Genomic DNA, 17,343 nt, shown 5'->3' on the forward strand with positions numbered 1-17,343 from the left:
AGTTTTAAAAAAAATGAGATGGGATCTCTATGTTGTCCAGGCTGGTTTTGAACTCCTGGCTTCAAGTGATCCTCCCACCTCGGCTCTCCAAAGTGTTGGGATTACAGGTGTGAGCCACCATGCCTGGCCAGAGTGAAGCCTTTCATTTTTGAATAGAGGTATTTTAAAAACCTATTGCACAGTAACCTATTCCTGGTTATTTAGGGTTAGGAATATGAGTTCAAAAAGTCTGATTTCCTTAGCATGACATAGAAAGCTGTTCACATTGTGTTCTCAAATTTCCTTTCTAGCCTCAGTTTCTGCTGCTTCTCATTTTGGTACTCTGTGCTATTACTGTACCACATTATTTACCCTTCCCCAAGTGTGCCACATTTTTTTTGTATTTCTGTGTTAGTGTGCGATTACCCAGAAGGTAGATCAAGCACATGCTTGGAACACCAAGCAGACATAGCTACTAAACAATGAGGAAGAAAAAGAGTATTTGATGTTTCATGTCATCATCAAGGAAATTAGATCTTTGTTGAACTTCCTTACATTTAATTCGTAGTTTAGAATTATTTATATTTTGAAATACATGTGAGGGAGCACCATAGCCTTTTCTGTAATTAAGGCCCCTGTATGTTATTTTAGGCCCTTCTCTGTGCCTTTGCTCTTGATGGATCTTAGCACTATGAACCCTGCCTCTGAGAGAATTGCATGACATTCCATCCCATAGCATTTTATTGCACATCTATCATAACACTTAACACTTTGTATAATAATTTTTTAATCATCTCTCCTGACCAAACCATGAAGTCCATGAGGAAAATGACATCTTCCCATCTAGCCACCTGTTTCCTGCATCTAACCTGGTGATTTAGGCAAAGTAGAGACTCATTAAGTGTTGTTAAACTGAATAATTATTGTCTTGTTTATAAATGCAGGTGGTAGCTTTTATAGGAGAGATTAAATTATGTCTCTTAAACTGTCATCACACTTGATTCATTAGTATCTGTTCGGATAGAATTTGACACGTCCAGGCAGTCCAGTTTGTTAATATATCAAACTGTTCAGAGAATTGGCAGTGTTCAGAAATAAGAAATCTGAAAAATCTGTAAGATTCTTATGCAACACGATGATTTACTGGAGGCCCCCCCTTTTTTTTTTTTTTTTTTTTTGATATGGCCTCGCTCTCACCCAGGTTGGAGTGCAGTGGCACGATCTAGGCTTGCACAATCACTGCAACCTCTACCTCCCAGGCTCAAGCGATCCTCCCACCTCAGCCTCCTGAATAGCTGAGACCACAGGCATGTGCCACCATGCCCAGCTAATTTTTTGTATTTTTGGTAGAGACAGGGTTTCATCATGTTGCTGAGGCTGGTCTCGAACTCCAGAGCTCCAGCAATCCACCTGCCTCAGCCTCCCAAAATGCTGGGATTACAGGCGTGAGCCACCATACCCGACCTAGCTGGTGGCTTTTTCTTCCATCTTGTCCAGTGTTCTGACAATCAGGATTTAGCCTTGTATATTTATGTTCATTCAATTGCATTAGTTCTTTAAAAATCAAAGAATCTTTTCAGTTAGATTTGGATCAGAGTTGTAGGTACTTTCTGATTTCTTCACTTAAAACAGTTCAAGGAGAAAACAATGAAAAATTCTGTTGTTGGATGGATATCACATTACCACTGGCTCTTTTGCTGCTTAAATATCATCTATCCATGGCCTGCAGGAGCCATAGAATATCTTAACGGATATCATATCTTAACGGATATCATAGAATATCTTCAGATCCTATTACGATAGTCCTACCCCAGACTATGAAAAGGTTCCAAAGGTCATCTTTTGAGTTTGAAGCCATCTGAGTAGACAGGTTTCTAATGGCAGTGGTTCTCATATGCCAGTTAACTCATGGAAGCTGGTTTGTTACGGATATTGCCACAGGTCTGCAGTGATGTATGAGAAACAACAGTGTAGTGATTATCTACCAGAAAGCTAACTTTATTGATTGCAAAGGACCATCCTTTCTTCTGAGATTATTCTTTACACTTTTTGCTTGTTCAAATGCTCTTTTGTCCTTAATTTAATGAAATTAAATTTACGATGGTAATCAAGGACTGTATCTGTATCCTTATATGAAACCCTTGAGACAAAATATGTTTCAGAACTTACATTCTTTTTGGATTTTAGAAAGGTAACAGTCTGTGTGTCCTATATTACATAACAGCCCCAGTAGGGTTTGAGGTGACACCCCATAATCAGTTACAGTAATGTTTCTGCAGTGAAATAAAAGAATATTTATACTAAGTGAGAGAAAAAGCCTGTGAGTAGCCTCGCGTCAGTTCAGGTCAAGCTTGACTGCCAGATGAGTTCATATCAGTTCAGATTTTGCTGCCAAATGAGTTACAGGCAAGAAAAAATTGATTTCCAAGTGTTTGGATTTTGAAATTGTGGATAAGGGGTTGCCTTTTAAAATGTCCTGACTTTGTAAAATAAAGTTGAGTATCCTATGTAGGACCCCAAAATGTTTTTGAAATTACATTGGTCCACAAAATCCAAAAGCATGGGAAACAGCCCTTGAAAGCTATTGAAGTGAGTATAACATTACTGTTACACTCATCCCTAGCCAATAATACTTTTCCTCTCTATTTTGTTTGCAAGGAAATAAATTGTTGTTGGTCATAATCTTTGGATATTGTAAAAAATCTCCAAAAATGCTTTTAATCAAAGTAGATTGAAAATAAGTTTATCTTGTAGCAATTTGAGGACGCTGGGGCAGGAGAGAAGGTTGCAGCCTGAATCCATCCACAATTCCCAGTGATGGATTAGGATTCTCTGATAGGCATGGGTTCTAGCTTGACAAGTCCTCCTGGCTGTATTTGTTTGGCCAAATAGATTAGTGAGGAGATTGGTCTGTTTTGGGTAAGGGCAATGTTAAATACCTACATGAACTTAGGTTAACTGATTAATCTTTGGCGTTTGTAGCTTATGTTTCTATCCATCAGATGGCGTTAACAGTTCCCATCTCACAAGTATAAAATGAGTTAGGAGCTATGAAAGTACTTTGACAATGAAGATCACATTAGCATATAAAATAATCTTAAAGAAGAAGTTATATAGTATGAACGAATAGAATCAAAACAACACAGTTACACAATTCTTGTCCTAGTAAATTTGTCTAGAAAGTAGACTTGGTAAAACAATTATTTGACCTAACTATGTTATAATTTGGCTCTTGCTTAAAAACAGTATTTCTCTGTTCTGTGTGCCAGTTATTTATTTATTGGCCCTTAGCTTCAGATTCACCCTTTGTCGCCTGCTCTGCGAAAATGGACCTGAACCTTTTGTTTTTATCTTTGTTTTGTTTTGAACCTTTTGAATGGTTGCTTCCTTTACCACCTGACACTGAAGTTTTGTCAGTAGAGGGTGCTGGAAAGGCATGTCAGGAAGGAAGTACTTTGACAATGGTGACCACTTTAACGTATCAAATCATAATTTTGAGGAATAATTATATGGTACAAATTTGTATAGTATTTATATGTTTATATAGTTGCTTATATAATATTTATATGTTTATATAATTGTTATATATGATATGTATAATTTACATAGCATTTATATGGTTTTACTTCATGGTTCCCTGTGTGCTTGCTCAGCAGGCTGTTTTTTGGGCATCTTCACCAGTGCTCAGCTTCTTTACCCAGTAGTCAGTAGCTTCTCCTGGTGCCCCCAGAGACAGTTTTATAGCAGAGTATTTCTTGTAGGACACTTTCCAGAAGGTGTATTTTGAGCATGTTCCAAAGGGTAGGTTTCTGACAGATTCCAGCTAATGAACACCACAGCAGCTTCTCTATGCTTCATCGAGCTGTGACTGTGCCCTCTCCAATAATGTCTAGATCTCAGCCTTGAGCAGAAGTCACTTTCTTTGGTCCTCTTTCTCAGCCCTAGGGGTAGTTGCTCCTGATATCTGTGATTGTTTGATTCTTATGATTTTTAAAGAATCTCTTTACTTATTACTAGCCAATTTCTCGTTACTCCAATTTCCTTTTATTCCAACCCTCTGTCATAGTTAATAATTCCTTATGTACAATTCTCCCTGTTCAAATTACTATGTGGTTTCTCTCTCCTGAGTAGACCCAGACAGTTGCAACCAATTAAAGATCTCTTTGAGCCACCATGTATCACTGGCAAGGCAATTCTTAAGAGATGATACCGTTGTATCTGCAGCTGAAAAAACTCAAATATCTTTTAGGGAAATGTCTCAAAATCCAATGAAGTTTAGCTGTTCTTCCCATGGGGTCTCTGCGTACCTATGTATTTGTCTCTCTTTCTCTATATTCATGTCCTACCACCTTCACTGTGAGTTCTCACTCTTCTCTCCTTCTCCATCTATTTGCCTTCGTACACTTAGTTTCCAACCCCAGCATTGCTTTTGACTTCCCTGCATCTCAATTTCTGTTTTGGTGAGGCAGAGATATAAAAGATCATAAATTAATGAAATCAAGGACATGAAAGTGCTATGTAATTAGTAGAGTACCATACAAAGTGGTGATATTACTTGTGTTTATTAAATAGTTTTCTATGTTTTCAAAATTTCAATTATGTTTTATTTTAAGAGCTTTGTGGGTACCTTCAGGGGTACTTACAAACTAATAAAATAGATACATTGGTACATAGAATTATTAGACAAGGCTGAATGTGCTGGGTGCTAAAATAGGCGAACAAATGAGGAAATAGGAGCCCTGACAATTAGAATTTAATTGTGGCCTGAGGATTCATGGATTATTTCCAAGGAGAATCATCTGACCTTGAAGGACCTTAGCTGCAATTTATTAAATGTTTGTGGCACAAATGAGCCTTGTGATACGTACTTTACATATATTCTCATATTGAATCTTTACATTCATCCTTATATTCTTAAATTATTTTATTATGTCTTATACTGATTTCAAAATATTTTGCTTGAAGACAGATTTTTGTTCATTTGTTTTATTTATTTATTTATTTATTTTTTTGAGACGGAGTCTCGCTCTGTCGCCCAGCCCAGGCTGGAGTGCAGTGGCGGGATCTCGGCTCACTGCAAGCTCCGCCTCCCGGGTTCACGCCATTCTCCTGCCTCAGCCTCCCGAGTAGCTGGGACTACAGGCGCCCACAACCGCGCCCGGCTAATTTTTTGTATTTTTAGTAGAGACGGGGTTTCACCGTGGTCTCGATCTCCTGACCTTGTGATCCGCCCGCCTCGGCCTCCCAAAGTGCTGGGATTACAGGCGTGAGCCACCGCGCCCGGCCTGTTTTATTTTTTTAATTGAAACCTACCTCCAATTATGTGTGAAAACTCAGTGGCAGTAAAGTCCACAGATAGAACATTATATTTTATGTTGTTTTTCAGGTATTTTCTATTTTTATATTTATTCGTGGATACTTACATTTTAAAAGATAGTTAAACACTTTTCACCTGAGAACTAGAGTAAATAGATTATATGATAATCTCTATATTGAAAAAGGGAAATGTATTGTTTAAAATTGATGACTCAGTCTCTCTCTCTTTTTTTTTTCCATAAGAGAGTGTGTCAGTAGGCTTCTAGGAGATGGCATACTTTATGAAAAAATGTAGCATACTATTTAAATTAGGGGTGGTTACTCTTTGAATGCAAAGTATCCTGTCAAATCACAGGATGAGTGCATCTCCCAGTGGAAGATGTTGCAAAGTGCAAGTGACTGTGAGTCTTCCCGAAAGCATTTGTCTTTATAGCTTGGATTCTGTGAGATGCCCACCAAAGACACTTAATCCTTTATCTTAGAAAGTCAAGATGGATGAGTCTTCAGATTTATTAGGAACCCTTCTTTAGTTTTGAATATTTTGTGATGAACCCATACTTTATCTTTTTGCAGATGAGATGGAAATGTCCTGTTTCCTTGGCAAATAATATGTGAACTTAGCACATGTAGTTCTTTTTTTTTTTAAATAGGCTATGATTTGATCAGTGTTTTCTGAAGTATTATGTGCATGCTACTGGTGGTATATGTACCCCCTGGAAATAGACAGACTAACACAATTTGAATATATTTGTTACTTATTTTAATGCTGATTAGGAAAAAAAGGCTGGTATATCACACTTGTCATCTCTTAGATATTACTGAAGTTAAGACTATGCAGGTAACAACACCTCACCCAGACCAAGTGAATTACTGGTGCAGTGTTCAGGCATGCCCGAGAATGTATTGCTGCATTCTTTTCATAGATGCAGCAACACTCTATTCCCAGAAAATAGTAATATTTAAATATACAAAGTATTTATAACATACATAATTGTGAATTGGAATCAGTTCTGTGCTCTTTTTTTGTTTTCTTGTTGAGGCCAGCATGGATCAGTGGATAAAAATTGAATTTTTAAAATGTAAAGGTGCAGACTGTGAGGGAAATCTTATTAGGGGAAGATTTTGATGAAGTTAGTCAAGTATCTTTAGACAAACTTGAAGACCAAATTTAGCAAATTGTCTGAAACGTCTGCTACTGTTACAGAAGAACCAACTGCAAAGAAAACAACTATCACACAAATTTGATGAAAGTATTTGAAATTTATATTTTCATAAGTATGATGAGAACGAACCTCTTTCCTTGTATGTCAATGTGTAGAGACACACAATCTGGTGTGACACCTGTTAATCCTGTGCTTTTTTGAAACACAAAGTATGCTATACAAAAATCTGAGAGATTCCTTAAAAAGTTGAACATAGAGTTATATGACCCAGAAATTCAGAAACACCTAGGTGTATATCCCCCCAAATTAAAAACTAATACTCAAACAAATGTACACCCATGTTCAGGGAGGGACTATTCACAATACCTAAAGGTGGAAAGAGCTCAAATGCCCATTAACTGATGGATGGGTAAATAAATTGTGGTATGTACATATAATGGAATACTCAGCCATATAGTATATTAGAAGTACTGATATACATAGTGGGTGAGCCTCCAAAATATTATGTTAGTGAAAGGAGGCTAAGCACAAATGATTAGATACTATATGATTCAATTTTTGTGAAATACTGAAATAGATAAATCCATAGTGACAGAATGTAGATGCCAGGGGCTAGGGGCAGGGAGGAGAGAATGGGGAGCAACTGCTTAATGGGTATGGGTTTTATTTTGGGGTTGATGAAAATGTTTTGCAACAAGATAGAAGGGGGTGGTTGTGCAACATTCTAAATGCACTGAATGCCACTGAATTGTTTACTTGATAGGTGCAGCAAACCACCATGGCACATGTATACCTATGTAACAAACCTGCACATTCTGCACATGTATCCTGGAACTTAAAGTACAATAAAAAATTTAAAAAAATCACTACTTTTATCTTATGTGGATTTCACCTCAGTATGGAAAAAAAAAAAAAAAAAACAACAACTTACCCAGTAGTGTGGTATGTGGGACATTTTATGGGGAATAGGATGATGTTAAGTTGTTCATAAGCATTTCTTATTATTACAGGAGTTAAGTATCTATTTTTACAGTTCCCTTCTCTTTATGAGAAATTATTAGTTTTCTGTTTTCTGTAATAAGTTTTCCTTTAAAGATAAATGTAAGTTTTAAAGAAAAAATAAGAAAGATGGTACTGATGTGACAAATGAAGGCAATTTACAAATGAATGAAAAATGGCAGCTTCAAAGAGACATTTTGTTTTATATTCAAGCCAATTAATTTTAATTATTATTATTTTATTATTATAATTATTATTGTTTTAGAGAAAGAGTCTTGCTCTCTTGCCCAGGCTGGAGTGCAGTGGCACCATCATAGCTCATTGCAGCCTTGAACTCTATGACTCAAGTGATCCTCCCACCTCAGCCTCACTCACAGGCGTGTACCACTACTCCTTGCTATTTTTTTTTTTTTTAAATTTTTATACAGACGAAGTCTCACTATGTTGTCCAGGCTAGTCTTGAACTCTTTCCACTTCAGCCTCCCGAAGTGTTGGGATTACAGGCGTGAGCCTCTGTGCCTGGCCAAGTTTTAGTGACAACATATTGGACACTAGTTGCTGTTTATCAAAGTTGAACGAGATGTGACTTTTGCCTTAGGAAAAACTTTCAACCTAAAGGTGATAAGCCAAATCTATAAATAATTCAAGGAAGAAGCTGAATGTGCCCAGTGAGACTGGAACAGAGGACAAACAGACTGAAGCCAAGACCAGGTACCTGTTTGGTTTGATTACCAGTACCATTTAAGAATATGCTAGAATAGGCTGCTGGGTGTAGTGGCTCTTGCCTGTCATCCCAGCACTTTGGGAAACCAAGGATGGAGAATTGCTTGAGACCTGGAGTTCAAGACCAGCCTGGGCAACATAGCGAGACCTCATCTCTAAAAAGGTAAAAAATTAGTGGGCATTGTGGCAAGCACCTGTAGTCTCAGCTACTCAGAAGACTAAGGTGGGAGGATCACTTTAGCCCAGGAATTTGAGGCTGCAGTCGGCTATACTCATACTACTGCACTCCAGCCTGGGTGACAGAACAAGACCCTGTTACTAAAAATGGGAAGGAAGGAAAGGAAGAAGGGGAGGGAGGAAGGAAGATGCTAGGATATATGGGAAGAAATTAAATAAACTCTATGTATAAGTGCAAACAAAACCCCAACTTAATATTGGCATTGGTGGTTGATGGAAAGATGGGAATTGGTGGGAAACCATTTTAGAGCAAAAGTTGCTTTTAAAATTAGAAACAGGGAGCAAAATTACTCAATAAATGCAACAGGCCGGGCGTGGTGGCTCACGCCTGTAATCCCAGCACTTTGGGAGGCTGAGGTGAGTGGATCACCTGAGGTCGGGAGTTCGAGACCAGCCTGACCAACATGGAGAAACCCTGTCTCTACTACAAATAAAAATTAGCCGGGCATGGTGGCATATGCTTGTAATCCCAGCTACTCAGGAGGCTGAGGCAGGAGAATTCTTTGAACCCAGAAGTCAGAGGTTGCAGTGAGCTGAGATCATGCCATCGCACTCCAGCCTGGGCAACAAGAGCAAAACTCCATCTCAAAAAAAAAAAAAAAAAAAAACAAAACAAAACAACAACAACAAAAAACAAAAACAAACGAAAAACAGATAATGTAATCAAGTTTCATATACTGTGGTCCCTTTTGCCTCTACCTTTTTCTCTCTCAGTAACTTGACAGTCCTCTGGGCTTCCTCTCTCCCTAACAATCTCATCATTTAAAGGTAGAATAGTAGAGGGCTTGAGAATGTATGCTCTGGAGCTAGACTGCTGCCTGGGTTCAAATTCCAGTTCCAATATTTACACACTGTGTAACCTTAGTCATGTCACTTGATTTTTCTATGTGTTTGTTTTCTCTTCTGTAAAACGTGGATGTTAATAGTAACTGCATTTAAGGCTTTGGTAAGGATTAAATAAGTTAAATGATTAAATGGGGTAAGCATTTATAACACTGCTTGGCACACGGTATGTGATCAAACAAATGTTAGCCATTATCATCATCTCCAGTCAGTAAATCCTGTCAATTTTATCTCCTAAAAATGTTTTTGAATGTCACCCACTACCATTGCCTTAGTTTAAGATCTAATGTTGTCACAATTGCAGTTGTGCCTTAACTAGTCTTGCACCCTCACCCTCTCTCCTAACCATCCCCTCTGTCTCACTTGACTGCCTGACATACTCTTGCTTATTCTGAAATACTCAGCTCAGATGTCACCTCTGTGAAACTTTCCCTGATCCTCTGTGCTAGTCCACTTAGGGCTTTCTATGTGCACTTATATCCTTTGGAACATATCTCATTTATAGCACAGCTTATATAGTACTGTGACTGTACCTGATGTTCCCTGGGTTGTGTCCACCTTGAAGGTGGGAAACTGGGTTTGCTGAGGTTTGAACGTCCACCCTAAACACAGCCCCTGGTATAAAGTAGATGCTTATTAAGTGCTTGGGTGGATTACTGAATGGCCTCTGCCTGTAGAAAGCTAGTTTACAGTGTTCATTTGGGAAGCTAAGTTGAACACACGTACGGATGACTAACTATGAACATTGTGTAGTAAGTGCTGCAAGAGTTTAGAAAGAAAAGGGCATTTGGTGAGTGCTGGGGTAATAAAATTTGACTTCAAAAAGGTGGAGCTTGATATAGAACTTAAGAATAGGCAGAACTTCTGTGAACAGAGGGGCAGCCACAATCTACTACGCAAAAGGGATGTTTTATGAGTTGAATGGGTGGTGACAGAAAAAAAAGAAAAAAAAAAAAACAAACCAACAAAACTCAGCCTTAGCAAAACAGAGAAGAGACCAGTCTAATTAGGATGTGTGTGTGTGTGTGTTGATGGGGGAAAGGTATATGTTGAAAAATACAAGTAAATCATAACCTATAAACAGGGTGTGTTCTAAAGATTTATTTACAAATCATTTGTTTGGACATGACACATAATATACATCATTTCTAGCCAGCTCAAAATATTGTATTTAACCTACTTAATAGTGAACTATCCCAGGGATAGTGCTCCAGAGCCTGGGAACAGAGAATCAGGAAAGGTGTGATGGATTCTGGGCTAGAAGACAGAGTAATAGAGAAAATTGAGATTTGTTGTTCTCCTATGACCCTTTCTGCACCTTTTTTTTTTTTTTTAACATCTCAGTTTCTCTAAGAGAAAGTTTCTGTATCCCTCAAGGCACCCCATGCTGTTAACTTCCTTGAAACAGAACCCCACCCAAAGTTGCTAGGGCTCTAAAAGGCTCTCTTTCACCTCCAGCCTGCCTCATTCCCTCAGGGCAACAGCTCTTTGCTATTTGAAGAAACTTGACTAAACTCATTCACGCTAGTGTGTGAATAACTGATAGCCACCTCATCCTGGCAGCTGTACTTATTACAATTTTAACAGCCTTCTTGTTAGCTCAAATGAACCTGTAATTGCTGGAATTTCTGGCACTGGTACAGAGCAAACAATGTGGGAGGGGGGCGAGGGTTACAGAGAAAGAGAGGGAGAGAGAGAAAGAGAGAGAGAGAGAGAGAGAGAGAGAGAGAGAGAGAGAGTTTCACTGTAGGAGAAGATATTTTGAGACAGGGAAAGCTTTGGCCAAGAGCTTTGCCTAATTTTCCTTTCTTCTCCACCTCCCTCCCCCAGATTGTTCTCGTGTATTCCTCTTCACAGACTTACTATAGGCTGCATGTTGTTTATTACCATTATTTTTAAAGAATAACTTCTGTAGCGTTCTGGGTATGGTGGTACTGTGTTTTTTAGTTGTATGCAAATCTGGGATTACGTTTAATGGGAAATAGGATTGAATAGATAAGATGGGGCTGGGGGTTGAGGGGACCTTGAAAGTGGAGTCTACAAATACATCCATAGAAATAAGTAGTCATGGAAAGTTTTTGAATAAAAGCTTAAGATGATGAAACCAATAAAGGAGGCATAATGAATTCTAAATTTTGAATTAGAAATGATGGAGTATTATGTTTACTTTTGGCTTGGGATTGGTTTATTCAGAATCGTATTTCTGGTTACCATTTTTCATGGTTCATCTTTAATTGTTAGTGTCTCTCTCCCTGGCTGGCTGTTCTCTGTAGCTCCTGACCCAATCTTCCTTCAGGATTAATGCTCCCAGAAGCTTTTATGACTTTTGTATTCCCAACTAGCACATAAGGGCTTATACATTATGTTTCTGTGTCCCAAAATTCAAGTCTAATGTTAGCAAAACCCAACTCTCATTTATAAGACTTTTTTTTTTTAACTTTTAAATGAAAATTTCCAGCCTTTCCAAACATACCCCCAAAACACACTGGAGATAGTGGTTAATGATCTGCATCAGTTAGCCCTCAGAGCTGCAGGAACCTCCACACCCACTCCCTAACCTGTGCATGTTAAACCATGTTGTAGATAAGCTCTTCCCTTTGGGGAACCCCATTGTCTTTTATTCTTTATATTGTTCATTATGTAAATGTTCTTGATATTTCTCCTCCACCAGTCTGCACAAAGGAGAAGCCAGAAAATGGGATGAGAAAGGGATTTGAGACACTTCCTTAAGCCTAAATTGTAATTCTCTCATTGGAACAGGATTCATAGATCTTTAATCAAATATGTATATTTTTCTCTATTTTGAACATTAAAAGGGCTTGTTAGCATTGGGCCCTCGTGTGTATCATTTGTATATTTTGCTCTTGACTGCTCAGCATACCATTTACATTACCAGGTATGGGTGATGTGCAGTGGCTTGCTTGGTTGAATTTGCTATTTCATTTTTTGCTCCATGTAGTGGAGCAGTGATTGTTAAAATTGAATTTTGTGGTTTACTCTTTCATCAGCACTTGTTGCCACAGTAATTTAATAGGATTTAACAGTCCAAAGAATATACTTTTTGTCCTTTTCATTTACCAGTCCACAAAATGACTGCTTTTAGGAGATATTGTTTCATTTTTCAATATTCCCTGGCCTAGGTGGTGACAAACTAATAAAATGCATTCCTTCCTTTGCCTTACCAATCCTATCTTGACTTAGAAAACTGATTACTGACATTTCCCTTCCTTATGGTAGCTAAGTGTTTTCCTTACTCAGTTCACTTCAGCAGTCACCTATTGATCTATTCACACCCCCATCCTCATTCATCTATCATAAAGTTATTATATACCTACTATGCTGGGCACCCTGCCAGGCGCACATAGGGTCTTTCATGCAAACATCAAAAGGAGCCATTTAGGTATAGTATGTGCAATTGTAACATTTTATTTTTTCTTATGATTCAAATCTTAGTTTTGGAAGGAAAAGGCCCTTTAATGATTTCTTATTTAATTATCATCAGAAAAGTGTGGTTAGGCATGGAGGAGGGAAGAACTTACCTCTGCTGGCTTGATTTCACCAAAATCACCTCCTATAATTGGGTTACTATGTGACAGGCACTGAGTTAGGTATAATACAAACATAAGGAAGGCCCAACCTCAGTTGTCAGAAATTTATAATCTAGGGACACATAGAAGCAGTTTTAACCCAAAGAGACAGGAGCTATAATATTCAAAGTACCACAGGAGGATAGCAAACCCATTACCTGCATCTTCTAAGGGGTGTGAGGGAAAGTTTCACTGAGGGAGGTTTGCTTGAACACTTAAGCATGACTAGAAGTTTGCTTGATAGAGTAGAAGGGCAGGGAATTCCAAGTGGAATCAGATGTAAAGCCACTGAGGCATGAAGGAGTATGACATGTTTGAAATGTATACCAAGAAATTGCTAATTGACAGATGAAAGGGAGCTCTGTGTAATTGGCATTGGGAAGGTATTTCTGGCACAGATATAGGTTGATCATTTATGTAACTTTTGTCATATAGCTGTTCTGTAGCTTCCATTAACTATTACTTACTTCTCCCCTCCTCCAGACATTTACTTTAGTATGTGAAGACCTTTTTTTTTTTTTTTTTTTGGAGGGGAGGTGTTTAGGAGTCATATTTGTAGTTTCCCCCCTAAAATAAATATTAATATAAATATTAATGCAATACAGAGGTGACTAATAAACACCAAATTAGGTATCAGGAGACCTGGCTTATTGTTTTCCACTTCTCTCAGCGGCTATGTCACTTGAGCCAAGTCATTTAACAGCTCTGTTTCTTCATGAGTAAAATGGGAATATTAACGCCTGCATTGCCTGCCTCAGGATCAGGTTGAAAATGAAAATGAAACTCTTAAAAATAAAGAGGCATAATAAACTCTTTTACTTGAAATTCTGCTGGCTGAGGTTAAACTGACATTTAAAGCAAGTAAAATACTTTGTGGAGTATCTGGATAGGAAAATTAGGTTGGAAAATAATTCTTACTTCCTCATTAACCCTCTATGTCTGCCCTTTAGTCTTTGAAATGTCATTTAGCTTATTTCTATGTTTCCAAACTAACATGATAAAAATTTTAAACTTCCTAATGTTCTGGCATGTATATCTTGGCTCTTTTAAATTCTCAGTATAACTATTAAATAGCAATTGATTTAAGATTTAGGTGAGTAAAATATAAGTTGGTATATTTCATAGTCAATCTTGAATAATTCATACCCATTAAGTAGCTTGAATTACTAATGAGTTATTGTCTTATCATTTATGGTTCCATTTGGTGGTAGGACACGAGTTTTATTCCATTTTAGAAATGTATAAGAGGGTTCTGATTCATTCAATTAGGATTGGGAGGTTATGAGACTTTGGCCTTCTGCCTTCTTTGCCATTTTTCCTAATTCAGTGACAATGCAGGCAGCAGTTATTAGTAGCAGAAAATGACATTTCCATTCATTTTATTTCCTTTGACCCCCATCTCCCACATTAGATTGAGTGGTAATCTACTGAAATCTGATAAATCACTTGAAATATGAACTTCTAGACTATAGGAGTATGAGCAATTGCTCCCAATATAAATACCCCTGGCTAACCCTTCTTTAGATCAGTGGTTCTCAAAATCTATCACTATGGATATTTCAGCAGGACAGAAGATTCTGTAAACCACTTAAGTCATCCTGCTCTGAACCATCTTACATACATCAGAAGAAAGGGAAAGAGTACTGCTGTGGATGAGATAACACAATGGTATTTTAAATGGAATGTAACTGAATTATTTATACTAGACTAGTATTGACCCTGTCATCATAATCACTAATATTATATGACACTTGTGGACTTCCAAGAGGTAGTTACCCCTCCCCGCCTTTCTGCCTTTGCAACTTAGGGATGAACTAGTTATGTGAATTTGGATAAAACACCTATTCTAGTCAAAATATAATATAAAATGGTTGTTGAGATTTTTCTAGCAGGCCCTAAGGAAATAATCTGTCAATTTGTCTGTTTTTCACAAAACTAAATGAAGAAATGATCTGGCTTATTTTCTCTTTGTTTTGAAATCTATGGTGCCATTGATACCCAGTTTAAAAACATTCTTCTGAAGATGCTATTGATTAAATCATTTTAATGTCCCCCAAGTACTGCCCGTTTTTGAAGATTATTTGGAAAATGTGGCACATTCACCAACTCACATTCTCCTCTTATTCTGTACTTGCTTTTTTTCCTTATAAGTTAGTGGAAAGACAACTGGTCAGTTTTTTCACTCAAGAAAAACGGAGGAAGGTGTAGACAGCTTTTATCTGGGAATTCTTTAAGTCATTGAGAGAATATTTTTAAGTGTTAACTACTTTTTGAAATTATTGGCAGAATCTTTTAATCCATTTTAACATAAAATGGTTGACTAAGATGGAAAGATTTTGTCTACATAAAAGAAAGCACCATGGTTTTTGCATCATTGCATAAATCTAAGAGATTGTGCATAAATAAAAACGATGAGACAAAGCTGAATGTTAAGTGCCAAAATCAACGAAAGCTTGCGTACTTACTGGGTATTTGACACTGAGCATAATGGAATGTGGTTCCACAGAGAGAGAATACTAAATATTTACCCCCAAGGACCTGTTTCTCTGATAGTTTCTTATCCCAGTCTCCTGGCTAACATTGTTAACCCTTTTTGAAACACCCCTTTCTTACACTTGGATTTCCCCCTATTGAAGCTCACCCTTGGAGATTCTAAACCTTCTATACCCAAGCACCTACACTCACCCACTCATCTCTTTTCGAGATCTTCATGAATTCTTTGTTTATTATATGGATCTTTAGGTGAATTATCTTGGTTTACTATGAGTAGTAAAGCACAATCACAATTTCTGTCCACTTACCGCTCTATTTTTCCAAAGGTCACAGCTCCATCATTCAGCTCTTCTGTCGGTATCCCTTTCTCATCGATTCCTTGGAATTTTTGAACCAGGGCTGTGAGGTATACAGCCAGCAATGTTGCATAGTAATTTAGAGCTGCTGCCCAATACAGGTCCATCTCTCTTCACAATTCCTTTTCAGGCTCAGAGTGGTGAAGGAAGTTACTAAGATTAGTGTGCACTATGAAGTCTGGAAGGTGGGCTTTCAGGGACCTGCTTACTTAACCTGAGGCTCTGACCTTTGCCTTAGTGTGATTTTCTCACCATCCTCTTTTATTTTGTGGGCAAAGGATCAAAAAGATTTCTTCAACATTGAGTGCTAAACTTTAGCAAGAATGCATGGTTTCTGGTCCCTGTGATGAAATAATATTTTTAAAACCATAGACTCAAATTGCCATGGAAGGTATCACAGAAACAAATGGAATTTGAGCTGGATCTGGAAGAATGGGTTGAGTTCAGAAAAGTGGAGTGGGGAAGAGATTTCATGCAAGAGGGACCTCTGGAGCAAAGATGAGAAAGAACAAAGAAAGCTTTTGAGATAGAGAACTGGAAGTTGGTGTTATGATTTACTACAGTAAACTAGAAGAGTAGGTTGGCCGGTTTGTACTGAGTTCTTAGTGCTAGGCTTAGTTACTTGATTAATTATTTGATTGATCTACTCATTCAACAGATGTTTCTCATAGCCCACAGGATAAAACCCAAACCTGTTTTCTGGCATGCATGGTCTTCTGTAATGTGGTTTCTGCATCCCTTAAAATATACTCCACTCAACACTATGTACCCACTTTTCAGTAATATTGAATTCTTTCCAGTCATATCGAAGAACTTGCTGATCCCTCCAACATGTTGTCCTCCTTCACATGTTTCTTTCTTTGCACAGGCTATTTCTTCTAGAGTTTACTTGATGTATGCTTCATTCTTCAGCCTCAGTTGCAACGGAATTTTTGTTATACCTCTGCTGCTGTAGAATGCTAGGCTTATATCACTAAAGCTTCTACACTATATTTTGTGTCGTCAGAATACATGCCTGCTTCCCTCACTCAGCTTATGAGCTTCCTGAGGGCCAGGGATTGTGTCTGGTTCACCTTTACATCCATACCACCAATATAGTACCTAACATGTAGCCAAATCAATAAATACATACTGAAAAATATTCAGTGATCATTTACTTTACATCACGTGTAGTTTTATTTTAAAAAAGTGATCTAGATGGAATGGGATTGACAGATTGAAGATGGGCAATGCAGGGAGATGAGTTATATATATTTTTTGAAGTAGCTCCTTTGTTTAAAAAAGATAGGGGCTAGATTCCTGGGAGATTGATAAAGAAAAAAAGATAGGACTTAATGACTGGCAACTATGGGCAAGAGAGAGGTAAGAATTAAAGATAATAAAAAATTAAGATAATATAACAAGTAGCAGGATAGTGACCCTTAAAAAAGTAAGGTTACTTTCAGGTAAACATTTTTTTTTCTAAGTCAGACTTCCTGGTGTTAGTATTTGTCTCATTCCACCTTTGCTCCAAAGATGAACACTTTGTTCCTGTTCAGCTTACCGGAACTAAGCTCAAGATATGTGTGCTTCTCATTTTCATATCTGGCCAGCAGTTTAGATATGAAATATAAATAGTTCAACTACACTGACTACAATTTCCTATCA

General features: G+C 37.7%; 1 protein-coding gene across 7 annotated transcripts in view; it reads left to right on the forward strand.

Annotated features, from left to right (window-relative positions):
* The window catches only part of LOC105468375 (kelch like family member 13), a 209,602-nt gene that overhangs the window by 109,365 nt on the left and 82,894 nt on the right, over positions 1-17,343 (forward strand). The gene's annotated exons all lie outside the window — the stretch shown is intronic.

Source organism: Macaca nemestrina, chromosome X (genome assembly GCF_043159975.1).
Source record: "Macaca nemestrina isolate mMacNem1 chromosome X, mMacNem.hap1, whole genome shotgun sequence".
Lineage (NCBI taxonomy): Eukaryota > Metazoa > Chordata > Mammalia > Primates > Cercopithecidae > Macaca > Macaca nemestrina.